The 14,820-nt window shown below is 46.0% G+C and overlaps 1 long non-coding RNA gene across 1 annotated transcript in view; it reads right to left on the bottom strand.

The window, feature by feature from the left end:
• Window positions 1–14,320, bottom strand: part of LOC103677718 — a 65,357-nt gene extending 51,037 nt beyond the window's left edge. Inside the window, exons 1-2 of the long non-coding RNA XR_005834546.1 lie at window positions 14,178–14,320; window positions 10,415–10,490 (exon numbers count right to left, since the gene is read on the bottom strand). This is a non-coding gene — a long non-coding RNA (uncharacterized LOC103677718). The remainder of the gene's footprint in view (window positions 1–10,414; window positions 10,491–14,177) is intronic.
• Window positions 14,321–14,820: the final 500 nt, after the last annotated feature.

Here is a 14,820-nt window from a genome sequence, read left to right on the forward strand (position 1 = left end):
TTGACAAAACCCCCACGAGGCGAGTCCTAGTCTTACTAAATGGAGATGAAGCAGGGGCGCCTGGGTGGCTCAGTCATTGGGCGTCTGCCTTCGGCTCAGGGCATGATCCCGGCGTTATGGGATCGAGCCCCACATCAGGCTCCTCTGCTATGAGCCTGCTTCTTCCTCTCCCACTCCCCCTGCTGTGTTCCCTCTCTCACTGGCTGTCTCTCTCTCTGTCAAATAGATAGGTCTTTTTTAAAGAAATGGAGATGAAGCAGATGAGAAACTGAGGCCCAAGGAGGCTGAGCACCTTGCGCGGACCAGCGCTTGAACCCAGGCTCTCCGCCACCACACTCCGTTGCCTCTTCCGCGACAACCACTCACGCCTCCTCCCAGACAGAGAAAAGTGGTTATGGAAGCTCTGAGAAGGAAAGGATTCATCTTGCCTGAGAGGGGGCTTGGAGCAGGCTCCGCAGACCAGGGGACGCTTGAGCTGGGCCTTGAAGGCATGAGAAGAGGAAAGAAATTCAAATCCAAACGGTACATGGAGACCAGGAAAACTTAGCTGTGTTCTTGAAGCCATCACAACCAACCCACGGAGCTAAGCAGCAAGCCTGGTGCAACTTCTCACCAAGGAACAAGGAAAGAATTCGTGGAACTGTGGCCTGAATGTTTATGGCAGTTTTCCCACTTGGTTCAAACTCGACCTGGGGTTCAGCCGGCTTCACGGTATCCGTAGGAAGTTCTCTCCCTCTTCCTTTCATACGATAGATAATGTTTCTGGAAGGGGACCCCCATGCTCCTTTAGTGTAACTGAAGCCAGATCCTCCAAGGTTGGCGAAGGAGGCTGGAGTCACCATGTGGGCAGCTTAGAACAGCTAGGTCTCATGGCTCCCATTCTTCTGTCCACACGTGGAGATACTCTCTCCTTTGCTAACCACAGAGGTTCTGAATCCAGTTTTATCAAAGGCCGTCCAGGGGTTCCCTTAGTCTGTTCTACTCACACCTGCTGACCACTTCCCTTCCCTCACCCTCCAGCTTCTCTGAGGATGGCTGGCTACGATGCCCAGAAATGCAGGCGAATAAGGACAAGCGAACGCCAACAACCAGTGGGTACACCCGAGGCAAACTGTCAATTATTCTTCCCATTCTCAATACCCCTGCAAATAGCCCCCACACCGGTCCAGCGACTGCTTCACTTCTCCACTCTTCTTTGCAACAAAACTCTTTAAGACGGTTGTCTGTATTCCCTGTGTACAATTTTCTCCTCCCCCTTCTCTCTGGAATCCACTCCCATCAAGCTTCTGTCCACTGAAATGGCTTTCATCAAGGCCCCTATGTTGCTAAAGTCCACCAAGAATTAATTCTCAGCCCTCCTCTTGCTTGGCCAACCAGAAATACTTTTCACAGTTGGTCGTTCCTTCTTCCCCAAAGCACCTTTTTCGCTTGACTTCCATGACACCGTGCTCTTCCGGTTTTCCTTCTGCCTTACGGGACACATCCTGCCAGTCTCCTTTGCTTGTTCCTCATTGACTTGCTAACCTTTACATGTGGGAGTGCCGCGGGGCTGACTCCTTGGTCCCCTTCTCTTCTCTCACTGTTCTCATTGTCTTCTGGTGCCTTCTTACCAACCATCTCAGGGCTTTAAATACTATCTAGATGCCTAGGACTAAAAAATGTTCATCTCCAGCCCTAACCACTCCTATGAACGTCGGGCTCATATAGCCTACCGCGTCCTTGATATCTCCACTCAGGTGTCTAACTGGCATCTCGAATTCAACATATCCAAAATTTAACATCTGATATACCTCCAACCTTGTTCTTCCCACAGTATTTTTTTTTCAACAATTTATTTAAATTGTTGAAAACTCAGTTCAGGGCACCTGGGTGGCTCAGTTGGTTAAGCGTCTGCCTTTGGCTCAGGTCATGATCCCAGGGTCCTGGCATTGAGTCCCACGGTGGGCTCCCTGCTCAGCGGGGAGTCTGCTTCTCCCTCTGCCCCTCCCCCCTGCTCGTGCTCTCTCTCTCTCTCCCGCTCTGCTTTCTCTCTCTCAAATAAATAAAATCTTAAAAAAAAAAACCCACTTCATCCATTTCTCCCACCCCCACCCCCTGCCTCTGGCTATCACCAATCTGTTCTCTGTATCAATGAGCTTAGTTTTTTTTAAGACTTTATTCATTTATTTGACACAGAGAGAGAGAGAGCACGCGCGCACAAGTACAGGGAGTGGCAGGCAGAGGGAGAAGGAGAAACAGGCTCCCCGCAGAGCAGGGGGAGCCCGATGTAGGACTCGATCCCAGGACCCTGGGATCATGACCTGAGCCGAAGGCAGTCGCTTAACCAACTGAGCCACCCAGGCACCCAATGAGCTTAGATTTTCTTTGGGCTTTTTTTTTAAGAGTCTATATAGAAATGAGATCATATGGTATTTGTCTTTCTCTGCCTGTCTTATTTCACCTAGCATAATGCCTTCAAGGTCCACCCATGTTGTTGCAAATGGAAAGATTTTATTATTTTCTATGGCTGAATAATATTCCATTATATATATATATTCCATATATTTATATATATGTGTATATGTATACATATTTCATGTATTTATATATGTGTGTATATGTATGTGTATATATAATATATATACTATTCTACTAAATATATGTGTGTGTGTATATACATATATATGCACACATATATATACACACAAAAATTTCTTTATCTATTCATCCATCAATGGACGCTTCGGTTGTTTCCATATCTTGGCTATTGTAAATAAAGCTGAAACAAACATGGGGTGCATATATCTTTTCAAGTTAGTGTTTTCATTTTCTCTGGATAAATACCCCATAGTGGACTTGCTGGTTCGTATGGTAGTGCTATTTTAATTTTCTGAGGAATTTCCACACTGTTTTTCATTATGGCTGCACCAATTTGCATTCCTGCTAACCACGTGCAAGGGTTCCCTTCTCTCCACATCCTCACCAATACCTGTTATTTCTCGTATTTTTAATACTGGCCATTCCGACAGGTATGAGGTGACAGCTCATTGCGGTTCTGCTTCGCATTTCCCTGATGATTGATGACGTTGAATATCTTTTCATGTACCTGTTGGTCATTTGTATTTTTTCTTTGGGAAAATGTCTATTCAGATCTACTGGCAATTTTTAATCAGATTGGTTTTTGCTACTGAGTTGTATGAGTTCTTTATATATTTTGGATATTAGCCCCTTATCAGATAAGTGATTTGTAAATATTTGGTCCCATTCAGTAGATGGCCTCTTAATTTTGCTAATGGTTTCCTTCACTGTACAGAAGCGGTTCAGTTTGATACAGTCTTCTGTATTTTTCTTTATTTTTGCTTTCATTGCTTTTGTTTTTGGTGCCAGATTCAAAACACTCATCACTAAGACCTATGACAAGGAGCTTACCATCTGCGTTTTCTTCTAGGAGTTTTATGATCTCAGGTCTCACGTTCAAGTCTTTAACCCATTTTGAGTTAATTTTTGTATACGGTGTTAAGATAGCGGTCCAGTTTCATACTTTTGCATGTGGCTGTCCAGGTTTCCCAACACCATTTATTGAAGGGATATCCTTTTCCCATTGTATATTCTTGCCCCCTTTGCCATATATTAATTGACCATATAGGCGTGGGTTTATTTCTGGGCTCTTGATCCTGTTCCATTGATCTACATGTCTGGTTTTTTCTTTTTTTAAGATTTTATTTGTTTATTTGACAGAGAAAGAGAGCGAGAGGGAACACAAGCAGGGAGAGTGGGAGAGAGAGAAGCAGGCTTCCCACGGAGCAGGGAGCCTGATGCGGGGCTCGATCCCAGGACCCTGGGATCATGACCTGAGCGAAGGCAGATGCTAATGACTGAGCCACCCAGGCGCCCCTATATGTCTGTTTTTATGCCAATCCCATACTTTGTAATTACTAGAGCTTTGGAATATAGTAATATAGAAACCAGGGAGCAAGATGCCTCCAGCTTTGTTCTTCCCTTTCAAGATTGCTATGGCTATGTGGGGGTTTCTGTAGTTCCATACAAATTTTAGGATTACTTGTTCTATTTCTTTGAAAAATGCCATTGGAATTTTACAAGGATTGCACTGAATCTATAGATTGCTTTCAGTAGCACAGACATTTTAACAATATTGATTCTCCCTATACGTGAGCATGGAATATCTTTCCATTTACTTGTGTCGATTTCTTTCAAAATGTAACTTCTGATATACTTCCAACCTTGTTCTTCCCACAGTCTTTACCAATGCAACTCCATCCTTCCAGCTGCTCAGAACAAAAACCTTGGCAACATCCCGAACAGAAATGCTGTGTTACACAACCCCAGAGGGCACCAGCCACATTTTATTCAATGCTACTGGTGTTATGCAACATGGTGACCCTGTTTCCCTTCATTCCTCTTTCTCCAACATCCTACATCTGATCTGTTAGCAAATTCACTTGGCTCTACCTTCAAAATATATCCCCAAACCCAACCACTTCTCCCCAGTTCCATTGCTATCAGCCCAGCCCAAGCTTGTCCCTTTATAACTTTTTATCCAAAAAAAAAAAAAAAAACCAACTACAGCAACCCTTTTAAAATATGTCAAGTCACATCCCTCCTCTACTCAAAATTCCCCAATCCTTCCCATCTCACTCAAAGAAAAAGTCAAGATTCTTCCAATGGCCTATAAAGCCTTGAATTTCTTTTTTCTCTTTGGTATTTATCCCTATCTATCCTATATCTTTTATGTGTTTATCTCATTGGTTATCTGCTGCCCACATATGAATAAGCTTTGTAAGTCAGGAACCTGGTGTGTTTTGTTCACAGTGGAAGCCTCACTATCTACGATAATACCTGACACAAAGCACACACTCAATATATAGTTGTAGAGGAAAGAAATGAAGCAGGTTACGAAGGGGGAAATCTTTACACGTGGGCCAGAATCATACCAAAACACAATATAACAAGTGAAATGTTATTTGAGCAGCCAGCTAGTGCTGGGACCAAGTCAAATCCCAGGAGATGTTCAGTTCCAGTCTCCTACTGTTTGTTTTTCCATTGCTTTGATATTTTCACCTGATGAAGTCTTTCTTTTGCCTCCCAGAGCAATGCACCTATATATGGTAAAGAGCGCCCCCTGGTGGAAGCAACTCCACCCAAACAACGGAAGAGAAAATCCTAGAGCGACAGGCTTTAAGTTATAAAGGAGACCACTGGGGAGAAAGGAGATGACTCCAGCATTTCACAGAGAAAGTCCTCAAGAGAAACAAGGGGAACTAAAGATTAGATTCAAAGGACATGGCGGGGGATGGGGGCTTATCAACTTATTTTACTGGTGAACCTTTTTTGCATCTGAAATTGAGAAAAAAAATAATTAACTGAAAGCTGAAAAACGTAAGTACCTACTCCCAAGGGATTTTTAATCTGGTAGAGGACGTAAATTATGTATAAATAAGTACAAAGCAACGGGTATGGCTGTGAATGAGTGAATGGGGGCCAAATGAGAGGAATAAACTAAGAGCTATGACTTACTCGGGAAAGAGAAGGATAACTTTGGGCTGAGTAAATCCAGGAAGACAACTTGGAGGGGGTGGTTCTTGAGCTGAGCCTTGAAAGACAGACAAAATTTGAGTAAGAGAGCATTCCAGGTAAAGGCCTAAACGTTGGGAAGGGCACAGCATGTGGAAACCCTAGTAGGCCAACAGGGCTTTGCAAATGTCACAATCTGGGCGACAGCACAATTCAAACCCCTCCTTGAAAAGAGCAGAGATAAATTCTCAAGAGAAAAGTCCTCGGCAGAGGTAAACACAGGAAGGAACCAAAGAAATCCCCCCTTTTCCTTGTTTTCCCTTGGATGAGAGGAACACTACTAAAAACTATGGGGGAAAACAAAGATAAAAAACAAACTCCATGATACATTGTCCAGCTTATATACTAGAGGATTCTGAATCCACAATATTGAGGGGAGCCTGGGTGGCTCAGTGGGTTAAGCGTCTGCCTTGGGCTCAGGTCATGATCTCAGGGTGGCTCAGGTCTTTTCATTTGAAAAATTATAGACTTACCCCCCAGAAAGTTGCAAAACTAGTACGAAGAGTCCTCCTATACCCTTCACCCAGATTTCCCAAATATTACCATCTTATATAACTACGATACTTTATAAATCAAGAAATTAATGTCCATGCAATACTATAATCGATAGACTCCATTTTCTCCATTTGCCCCACCAATGTCCTTTTTTGTGGTCAGGGATCACAGACGTTTTCTTTGATGTATCCCTTTACCTTGGAACAGTTCCTCGGTCTTTTTTTGGTCTTTCATTACCATGATACTTTTGGAAAACACTAGCTGGTTTCAACGTGGGGTTTATCTGATGGTTCATGGTGACTCAAATTGGGTTATGTGCTTTGGCAAGAACACTACAGATATGATGGTGTGTCCTTCTCGATGCATCCTGTCAAGAGACACATGGCATCGGTTTGTTCCACGACTGGTGATGTGAACTTTGATCACTTGGTTAAGGCTGTGTCTGCGAGGTTTCTCCCCAGTGACGTTAGTATTTTGCCCTTTGGAATAAATAAGCTTTTTGGGGGGGAAGATACTTTAAGACTATATAAACACACTTTCTCATCATACTTTTGTCCATTCATTTTACTATCCACTGATGGTCCTGGCCTGAAATAGTTATTACTGCTGGGCTTGCCAAGTAAGTTTCTAGTCCTCTTATTCTTTCTACATGTTACTGATTGGAATGCTATTGTAAGTAAGTGCTTTTCCTTCCCCCTCATTCATTTATTTACTCAGTTAGTCCTTTACATTCGCATGGACTCGTGGGTTCTTATTTTCCTGTCTGGGTTATGATCCATGACTAGCATTATCTTGTTGCTTGTCACAGATTTCACCACTGGAAATCCCTTCAGAGTGACTCCTGCATCCTCCTGGCATGTCCCCATTATCCCATGGACACTGTCTTACTTTCTGGCAGAGGAAGACATGCCCCGCTCTTCTTCTAGTCTCCCTGCCCCAGCCTGGGAATCAGCCATTTCTCTGAGAGTTCTGGTTCCTTTTATTTGGAGAATGGTATTTGGAAACCAAGATCTGAGTGCTAGGTGTACTCGCTGGTATTGGGGTGTCGCCGCTTCCAGGCCTTCTCAGCAGACAGAGCTAGGAAACACATGCGTCTCTACAAACAACTCTATTTCTGGATCTATCTCTGGGTGGGCGGCTGTGCGTGCATGAAATGACGCATTCATACTGATAACCTCTGATCACCACCAGGCTTCCGTCTTTTCTTCTGTGGAACTCCTTCCTCCGAGGGAGTAAAAGCTGGCTCTCGTTATTCACGGTATATTATTTGTTCGAGTAGATTCAGAATGGCCAACCCGTGTCCCTGTGGAAAACAAACCTACTATCTAGAGTGCGGGACTGATGTTCAGTTTGGGGGCGGGGGATGGTCGCTAGCCTTAGAATAGTGGTTCTCGAAGCGTGGTCCCTCAACCAGTAGCATCAGCTTCATCTGGGAACTTGTCAGAGATGCAAATGCTCGAGCCCCACCCTAGACCCACTGAATTAGAAATGCTGGAGGGGGAGGCCATCACCCAGAGTTCTCCGAGCTCCCTGGGGGACTCCGACGCGTACTGAAGTGTGAGGACCCCTGCCGTAGAGTCCAAGTCAAAATACTCTTTTCCGAAGTTAGTACAGTAGTCTGCTCGAGCTGACAAAACTAAATACCACAGATGGGTTGGCTCAAATGGTAGAAATTTATTTCTCACAGTTCTTGAGGCCAGAAGTCCAGGATTCAAGTGCCCGCAAGCGGGGCAGTGGGGGGGGGGAGCGCCTGGGTGGCTCAGTCGGTGAAGCGTCTGCCCCCAGCTCAGGTCATGATCTCAGGATTCTGGGATTGAGCCCCATGTGGGGCTCCCTGCTCAGCGGGGAGTCTGCTTCTCCCTCCCCCTCTCCGTCTGCTCCTCCCCCCCCCAACTGATATTCTCTCTTGCACGCTCTGCTCACTCTCAAATAAATAAAAAATCTTAAAAAAAAAAAAAAGGTAAACTCAGAAAAGTTCCCATCCCTTCTACCTCCTTCCCGGTCCTTTCAACCCTGTTCCCATCCCAATGTAAATTACTAATGTCATTAGTTTTGGTTTATCTTTCCACACAATGAGCACTGGTTTTCCGTGGCTCCTGTAACAAATAATCACAAATTTAGTGGCTCAAAACGCCACAAATGTATTATATTACAGTTTTGAAGGTCATAAGTCCAAACTGACATTCATAAGGCTAAAGGTCCAGGTGTCGGCAGGGCTGTTTTTTCTGGGGGCTTTAAGGAAGAAGCTGTTCCCCTGTCTTCTCAACCTCTATGCACTGTCTCTATTCCTTGGCTACGGCCCCTTCTTCTATCTCCAAATTGCTCTGACTGGGAGCCCTGCTTCCATGAGCACATCTCCTCCCTCTGACTCTGACCCTTGTGTCTTCCTCTTACAAGGACCCTTGTCATCCTGTTGGACCCACCAGGGTAATCTCAGATTTCCATCCTTCATCACATATGCAAAGTCCCTTCCATCATATAAAGCAACACAGTCAGTTCTCGGGATTAGTATGTGAACATCTTTGGGGGAGGGCCATCATTCTCCCAGATATTTTTTTAGTTTTTAAAAACACAGAGGGACAGATCTTAGTATCCTTCTTACAATCATTAAAGAGCTCCCCTTTCTTCTTAGAAAGAGCCCAGCCTCTTCATCCTGCCAGCCTCCTTTGCCTCCTTCCATGTCCTTGACTGGGCCAAATCCTTGATGGCTTTCAACCTTTGCACGTTGTCTTCCTCTGCCTAGAATATTCTTTCTCCAGCTCCTCTAAATGGTTGGCTCACTCTTCCAGTCTCATGTCAAATGTCACCTCTCTAAAGAAGCTCTCCCTGCTCACCAGACCGGTAACAGCCCATCTCGATGACTACGATTTAGCCTCTTTATTTTCTTTATCACCGATCAAACGGTCTGTAACATATTATGTACCAGTTTGTGGATGGACCCATCTTCCTCACTAGAACGTAATCTCCATGAGGGTGGAGACGGTGTGTATTCCCATATATCCCCAATACCTCACGTAATCTTGGGCGCATAGTAGGCACTCACTAAGTGTTGACAGGATAGATGAGTGCTGCTCCCGTCTGGGTGGCCAGTGGAGGATGAGTGTGTTGCTGGTCTAAATACAGTCAATAGAACAACCCCTGTGACTGTAGGCACTGCTGATGCAGACTCACAATCCCCAGTACGATCCAAACACTTCCCTATATGTCGTTCATTCCTTCGTTCATCCACAAGTGTTTGCTGAATAGCTAATATACACGCATTTAGTCCACACAACAAGGGAGCTACTATTACTATTATTCCCATTGGACCGACAAGAAGACTGAGGTTCAGGGGAGTAGCGCGGCTGAGGACACGCAGCTAGGAAGCTACTATATGCTACTATATGCTAGGCGTTACGCTGGGCTCCGGGGCTATACCAGGGAACGAGTGAACATGGTCCTTACCCTGTGTGGTGGACAGTCCGAGAAGGAAATCATGCTTACAGGGTGGGGTGCTAAGGGTCATGATAGGGCTCTGCTAAGGGTGCTGTGGGAGCACTGGCCTGGGACAGTGAAATCAGGGTGGGGAGCGAGAGGAGGCTTCTGGGAGCAAGAGGCACTTGAACAAACTTTGAAGCCCAAGTAGACCTTAGCTAGACGAACGGAAGACCAACTAGCCCGCTACTGACCGGGCTCACAGGCTATCATTTTCCTTGATGAAGTTTCTATTTTCCTATGGTCCGGCCTTCGCCACCGTTCTGCAGGGTAAGAAATCCAGTATTATGAGTAACCTAGAGTTATCTGACGTTGGGAATACTGGCCCATGCTAATAACGCCCAGGAGAGAATGAAGTTTATCAGAGTGTCAGTTCATTCGCTGAGCTGGGAAGTGGCCATTCTCTCCCCAGGCATGCCTCCTGAGGCAGTTTTCTGGGGGGCCGAGACCCGGGGTCCACACGCTTTCTCTTTAAAGGGCCAGGCGGTAAACANTTTTAGTTTTGTGGGTCAAATACGGTCTCTGTGCCGCCACTCCACCCTGCCACTGCGGGGCAAAAGCAGGGATAGGTAACTCATAAACAAGTACGTAAGCTGTGTTCCCACAAGACTTGATTTACAAAAATAGGAGGCCGGGTTTACAGAGCCCTGGAATAAGACGAGTAGTTTCAAGATTCGAATGCTTCATCACATCGATGTGTCCACTGATGCGACAGAGATAAACCCGCCTCGGGATCAGCCTGGGCATGTTCTCTCCTAGACAGTGTCCAGACGGACACCACCAACATTGGCCTCTCTCGACCTTTCTTAATGCCAGCCACCCTACAAAATCCCACCCTTTTCTAAAGCATTGGGTATACGAAGGCTCTACTCACCCTTAAAACTCCAAGGAAAATGCCAGCAGCATCAGTTCACAGCTATCCCACAGAGAAAGCCTTGCTCCTTTGTTACCTGTAGGGGGAAAGAGCAGTCTCCAGTCTTACAGATGTTCCCCGCAAAAAAAGTGACAGATTCAGCGAGGTTAATACTCACAAGAGACCCTGGCATGTAAACTCCACGGAGGGAGAGATTATTTTTTTTAATTAGACAGAATCTTTTATTTTTATAAAAGCAGTGTGCGTTCACTGTAGAAAATTAGAAAACAAAAATAAGAAAATCAAAATATTATATTCCCACCTCCCAGAAATTACCCATATTAAGAGCTTAGTACAGGGGCGCCTGGGTGGCTCGGTTGGTTAAGCCTTCAGCTCAGGTCGTGATCTCAGGGTCCTGGGATCCACTCCTGCCTCAGGCTCCCTGCTTGGCAGGGAGTCCGCTTCTCCCTCTCCCTCTGCCCCTCCTCCCACTCGTGCTGTCTTTCTCTCTCTCTCTCAAACAAATCTTTTAAAAAAAGAGCTTAGTACATATCCTTCCAGATCGTCTTCTAAGTTTACAGAATACGTATCTGAACTTCCTACCAAAATGAGATAATACAGTACATAATGCTTTATAACTGCTTTTTATCAGTCGGTCACCTTCATTCGTCATTGCACGTTCATAAATTTTCATCTCATCGAATACCCCTCCATATTCAAATTTCCCTACTTTTCCTCAAATGTCCGATAAAGCTGGCTTGCTCCAATCAGGATCCAATCTCAGACCACACTTTGCATCTTTAGTCTCTTTTCATTTAGAATAGTATCCTTTTTCAGGATGAGGATTTTGTTTTCCACTCTATCCCCAATGCCTTTGACAGTTCTTGGTATCCCGGTAGTAGCTCGATAGATGTTTACATAATTGAACTAATTAATATAAAACTTGGGGGGGGATTTCACCTTAGAGCTTTTTCTCCTCCACCCATCACCCTTTATCTCTATTTTAAAGATAATGAAAATCAGGACCAGAAAAGTGAAGTGACTTCCCAAGGTCACCCAGCAAGTACGTGGCAATTGCTTTCCATGTCTCTGTTTATTCTATTAAACCAAGAGCTGGCAAACTTCTTCTGTGAAGGACAGAAAATAAATATTTTAGGCTTTGTAAGAAAATATAATGATAGAAATACAATAATCGACTACAAGGTTTTGTAATACAGGTCTACTAGTAAAAAAAAATGGAATAGAAGAATAACATTTTATTTAATTATGGTTGAAAGCTAATGTTCCCCACGATCCAACTAACTGTAAAGGTTCATCTGATAAAAGATTCTTAGCTCGCAGGTCATAGTTCGCCAACCTCTGTCCTAGGCTATGCTGCTTGTCTGTGATTTGGCTTTTTCTTTGTGTTTGAGTGAAATTAACATCCTTCTTAATTAAGTCATAATTGGGTTCCAGCTTATTGAAGTTATATGGTACTAAAGTACCATTGAGGAAAACTCCTTAGCCACTCCTTTGAAATGCATTATCTTGTCTTACTTCAGTACCTAACTGTTGGTAAAGCCTGTCTTCTTGTGTTTAAATCGTAAGAAGGTAGGTTGCATTGTGACTGCGGCTTTCATAATTAACCATGTGTTAATATTTCATGCGGCTGACCAATTTAGAAATCAGTGCAAGTGAAGACGGTAAGTGGCCTATGTCAGGGCTATTTTTTTTTCTCAAATAAAAACAGGCTATGCTATTTAAAGATAGAGAAATAAATAGCCAAAGAGTTAAAAGAATAGAAAGTGGTTGCTTTTGGGGGAGCAGGGAATGGGGAGAGAAGCTGGGGACTCCTTTCTTTAAAAAAATAACAAAGCTTGTAGAACTATTTGACTTTTAAAACTACATACATGTATAATTTTGATAAAAATACAAGAAAGAAAACCAGAGGCACGTTAAAGCCCCTTCTAGAAAAGGCTTCTTGAATACTTTCCTCCATCCTCCCAGCTGAGGTTAGGGTCCCTCTTCTCTGCTCCCCACAGCATCCCGTGCTCCATTCCATCAGAGCACCTAACACACTGTACTGTAATTATGTTCCTCTGTCTCCTTCTTGGAGCCATGAGCTCCTTGCATGGCTGGGCTATGTATTATTCATTTCAGCAACGAGATTTTATAATATTTAAAAAGCTAGTCATTAAAGTGAAGTGAAACTGATTAACAAACACCGTTCAGTCTAGGCAAATTAACATCACAATGAGATACCAAACAAAAAGACCAAACCAGTGTTGCTGAGGATATGGAGAAATTGGCAGCTTCCTACATTTACCAATGCAGTCTTAAATGGTGCAGCCACTTTGGAAAAGAGTCTGGAAGTTTCAAAAAAAAAAGTGAAACATACAGTTGCCATCTAATGCAGAAATTCCACTCGTGAAGCAGGGCACGAGGGAACCTGGTCCTTGCCTTCTCTAGTGGGGAGACAGAGAATGAATTCAAGCTTACGGGCAGTGTGTGAAGTGTTAGGATAGAAATGGGCTAAGAGTGCCGGGGAAGCAGCAGCCAAAGGCAGTGAAGTCGAAAGAGTTGAAAACATATGTCCACACAAATGTTCCCAATTATTGGATTACTCTTAATAACCAAAAAAATGAAAGCCACCCAAATGGATCAACAGACGTGGTATTTGCATAAAGCGGTAGACCCATACCAGGGAACATGACTCAGCTACAGAAAGGAATGACACACTGACCCCTGCTACGACATACAAGCCACGGGACAACACCGTGCTAAGTGAAAGAAGCCAGTCACGAAAGACCACCTAGCAGTGTGGGATTCCATTCCTGTGCACCAGAACAAGCAACTATATAGAGACAGAAGACGGATAAATGGTTGTTTAGGGCTAGAGGTCCGAGGAGAGATTAGCTGAAATTTTATGGGGATTTGCGTGGGCAGCGGGGGGGGGTGTGAATGGGGACCAAAGTACTCTCAAACCAGATGGCAGTGATGGGCGCACAACTCCGCCAATTTACTAAAAATAACTGGGCGCTTAAAATGAGTGAACGTTATAGGAAGCAAAGTGTAAGGCTCTTTTTAAAATCCCTCCATCTCTCCCATTACTTAGTTTCTCTCCAAATTAACCTCCCCCCTGCCCCAGTGGGACTACCCGCGTTACAGGGCCTGGTGAGAATGGTGGGGAACGAAGTTTCTGACGCATTCCTGTCGGTTGGGGCTGAGGGTTGTGCGGACAGACACATCAAAGTCAGCATCTGCGTGTGTGTGTGACACCGTGAGATGTCTTGAGGTGTACGAGGCATTTCCGGCTGGGCGATCCAAGTGTGTCGTCTGGACCATCCGTGGCCGCTCTGCCCCGCTAAGTGGGGGGTGTGCCTAAGGCCCCTACTCCACGTAAGAAACGTAGTCGGGTAAGACATTCACTTCTTGCCACTCTCAAGCCCTGTCCACAACCAAGTGAATGTTCCATTAGGGCATATCCGTGAAAATGGTCATTTGGGGGTGGGGGTGGGGGGTAATTTGGTCAGTGCTTACTGGGCAAGGGGTCCTGCCAGAACAGCCAAATGATCCAAACCCCCACGGCAACCCCCGCTCCCCGCGCGCGGCGCACTCCCACGGGGTCCCCTTGGGAACAGCACGTCCCTCCACGGGGACGACGGGAGGTGACAGCCCCTCTCCGAGCTAGGGGAAAGCCTGGCACCGAGTCCCCCCTCCTCTGCCTTGCGGGAAGGGCGAAAAGTGCCACAAAGCCAGAGTGCGGTGTCTCTTCCCGGGGGCTCCGGGTGCCCGCGAAACTCACGCGGCTGCTCCGCAGGGTCGCCGGGAGGTTACAGGTCGGGGAGCCCGGACTTGAGTCGCTGTCGCCGACGCAGACCCACCGCGCGGCCGGCGCAGAGCCAAAGGAGAAGGCGAGGGTGGGGGGTGGGGGGAAGCAGGCGAGCGCACCAGCAGCTGGTGGGGGCCGCCTGGCTGACCCCAGGACCCCACGCGCCGCTCCCCGGTCACGTGGCCGCCGCCCCTCGGCGCCCGGCGCCGGTGTCGCAGCGCCCCCTGGCAGCCAGCGGCGGGCACGGCGGCAGTACGGGCGCGGGCCGGGCTGGCTTCCGGTGCACCCGGGGGCGCAGGTGAGGCCTCTGCAGGAGGGCGGGGCGGGGCGGCCAGGGGAGCCCACCCAGACCCAAACTGGGGGCGCCCGCGGCCTTTGCCTTCCACCCTGGCCTCCTTCTCCCCGGGGACCCCAAAGAGCGCCGAACGGCCCAATAAATATTTTGCACCGGGACACCCGTTCCCTTCTGCAAAAGGGGAACAGAACAAGGCAGTTTTGTTGGACGTGGGTTGTTCTTGATGGGCCTGAAAAAAGAGTAGTTTTAGGTGCGTGGATGTGAGCTAATTATGACCTCCCTGGGCGTCAGTTTCTTCCTTTACAAAATAGGGATAATAAT

Source organism: Ursus maritimus (genome assembly GCF_017311325.1).
Source record: "Ursus maritimus isolate PB19 chromosome X unlocalized genomic scaffold, ASM1731132v1 scaffold_X1, whole genome shotgun sequence".
Taxonomy (NCBI): Eukaryota; Metazoa; Chordata; class Mammalia; order Carnivora; family Ursidae; genus Ursus; species Ursus maritimus.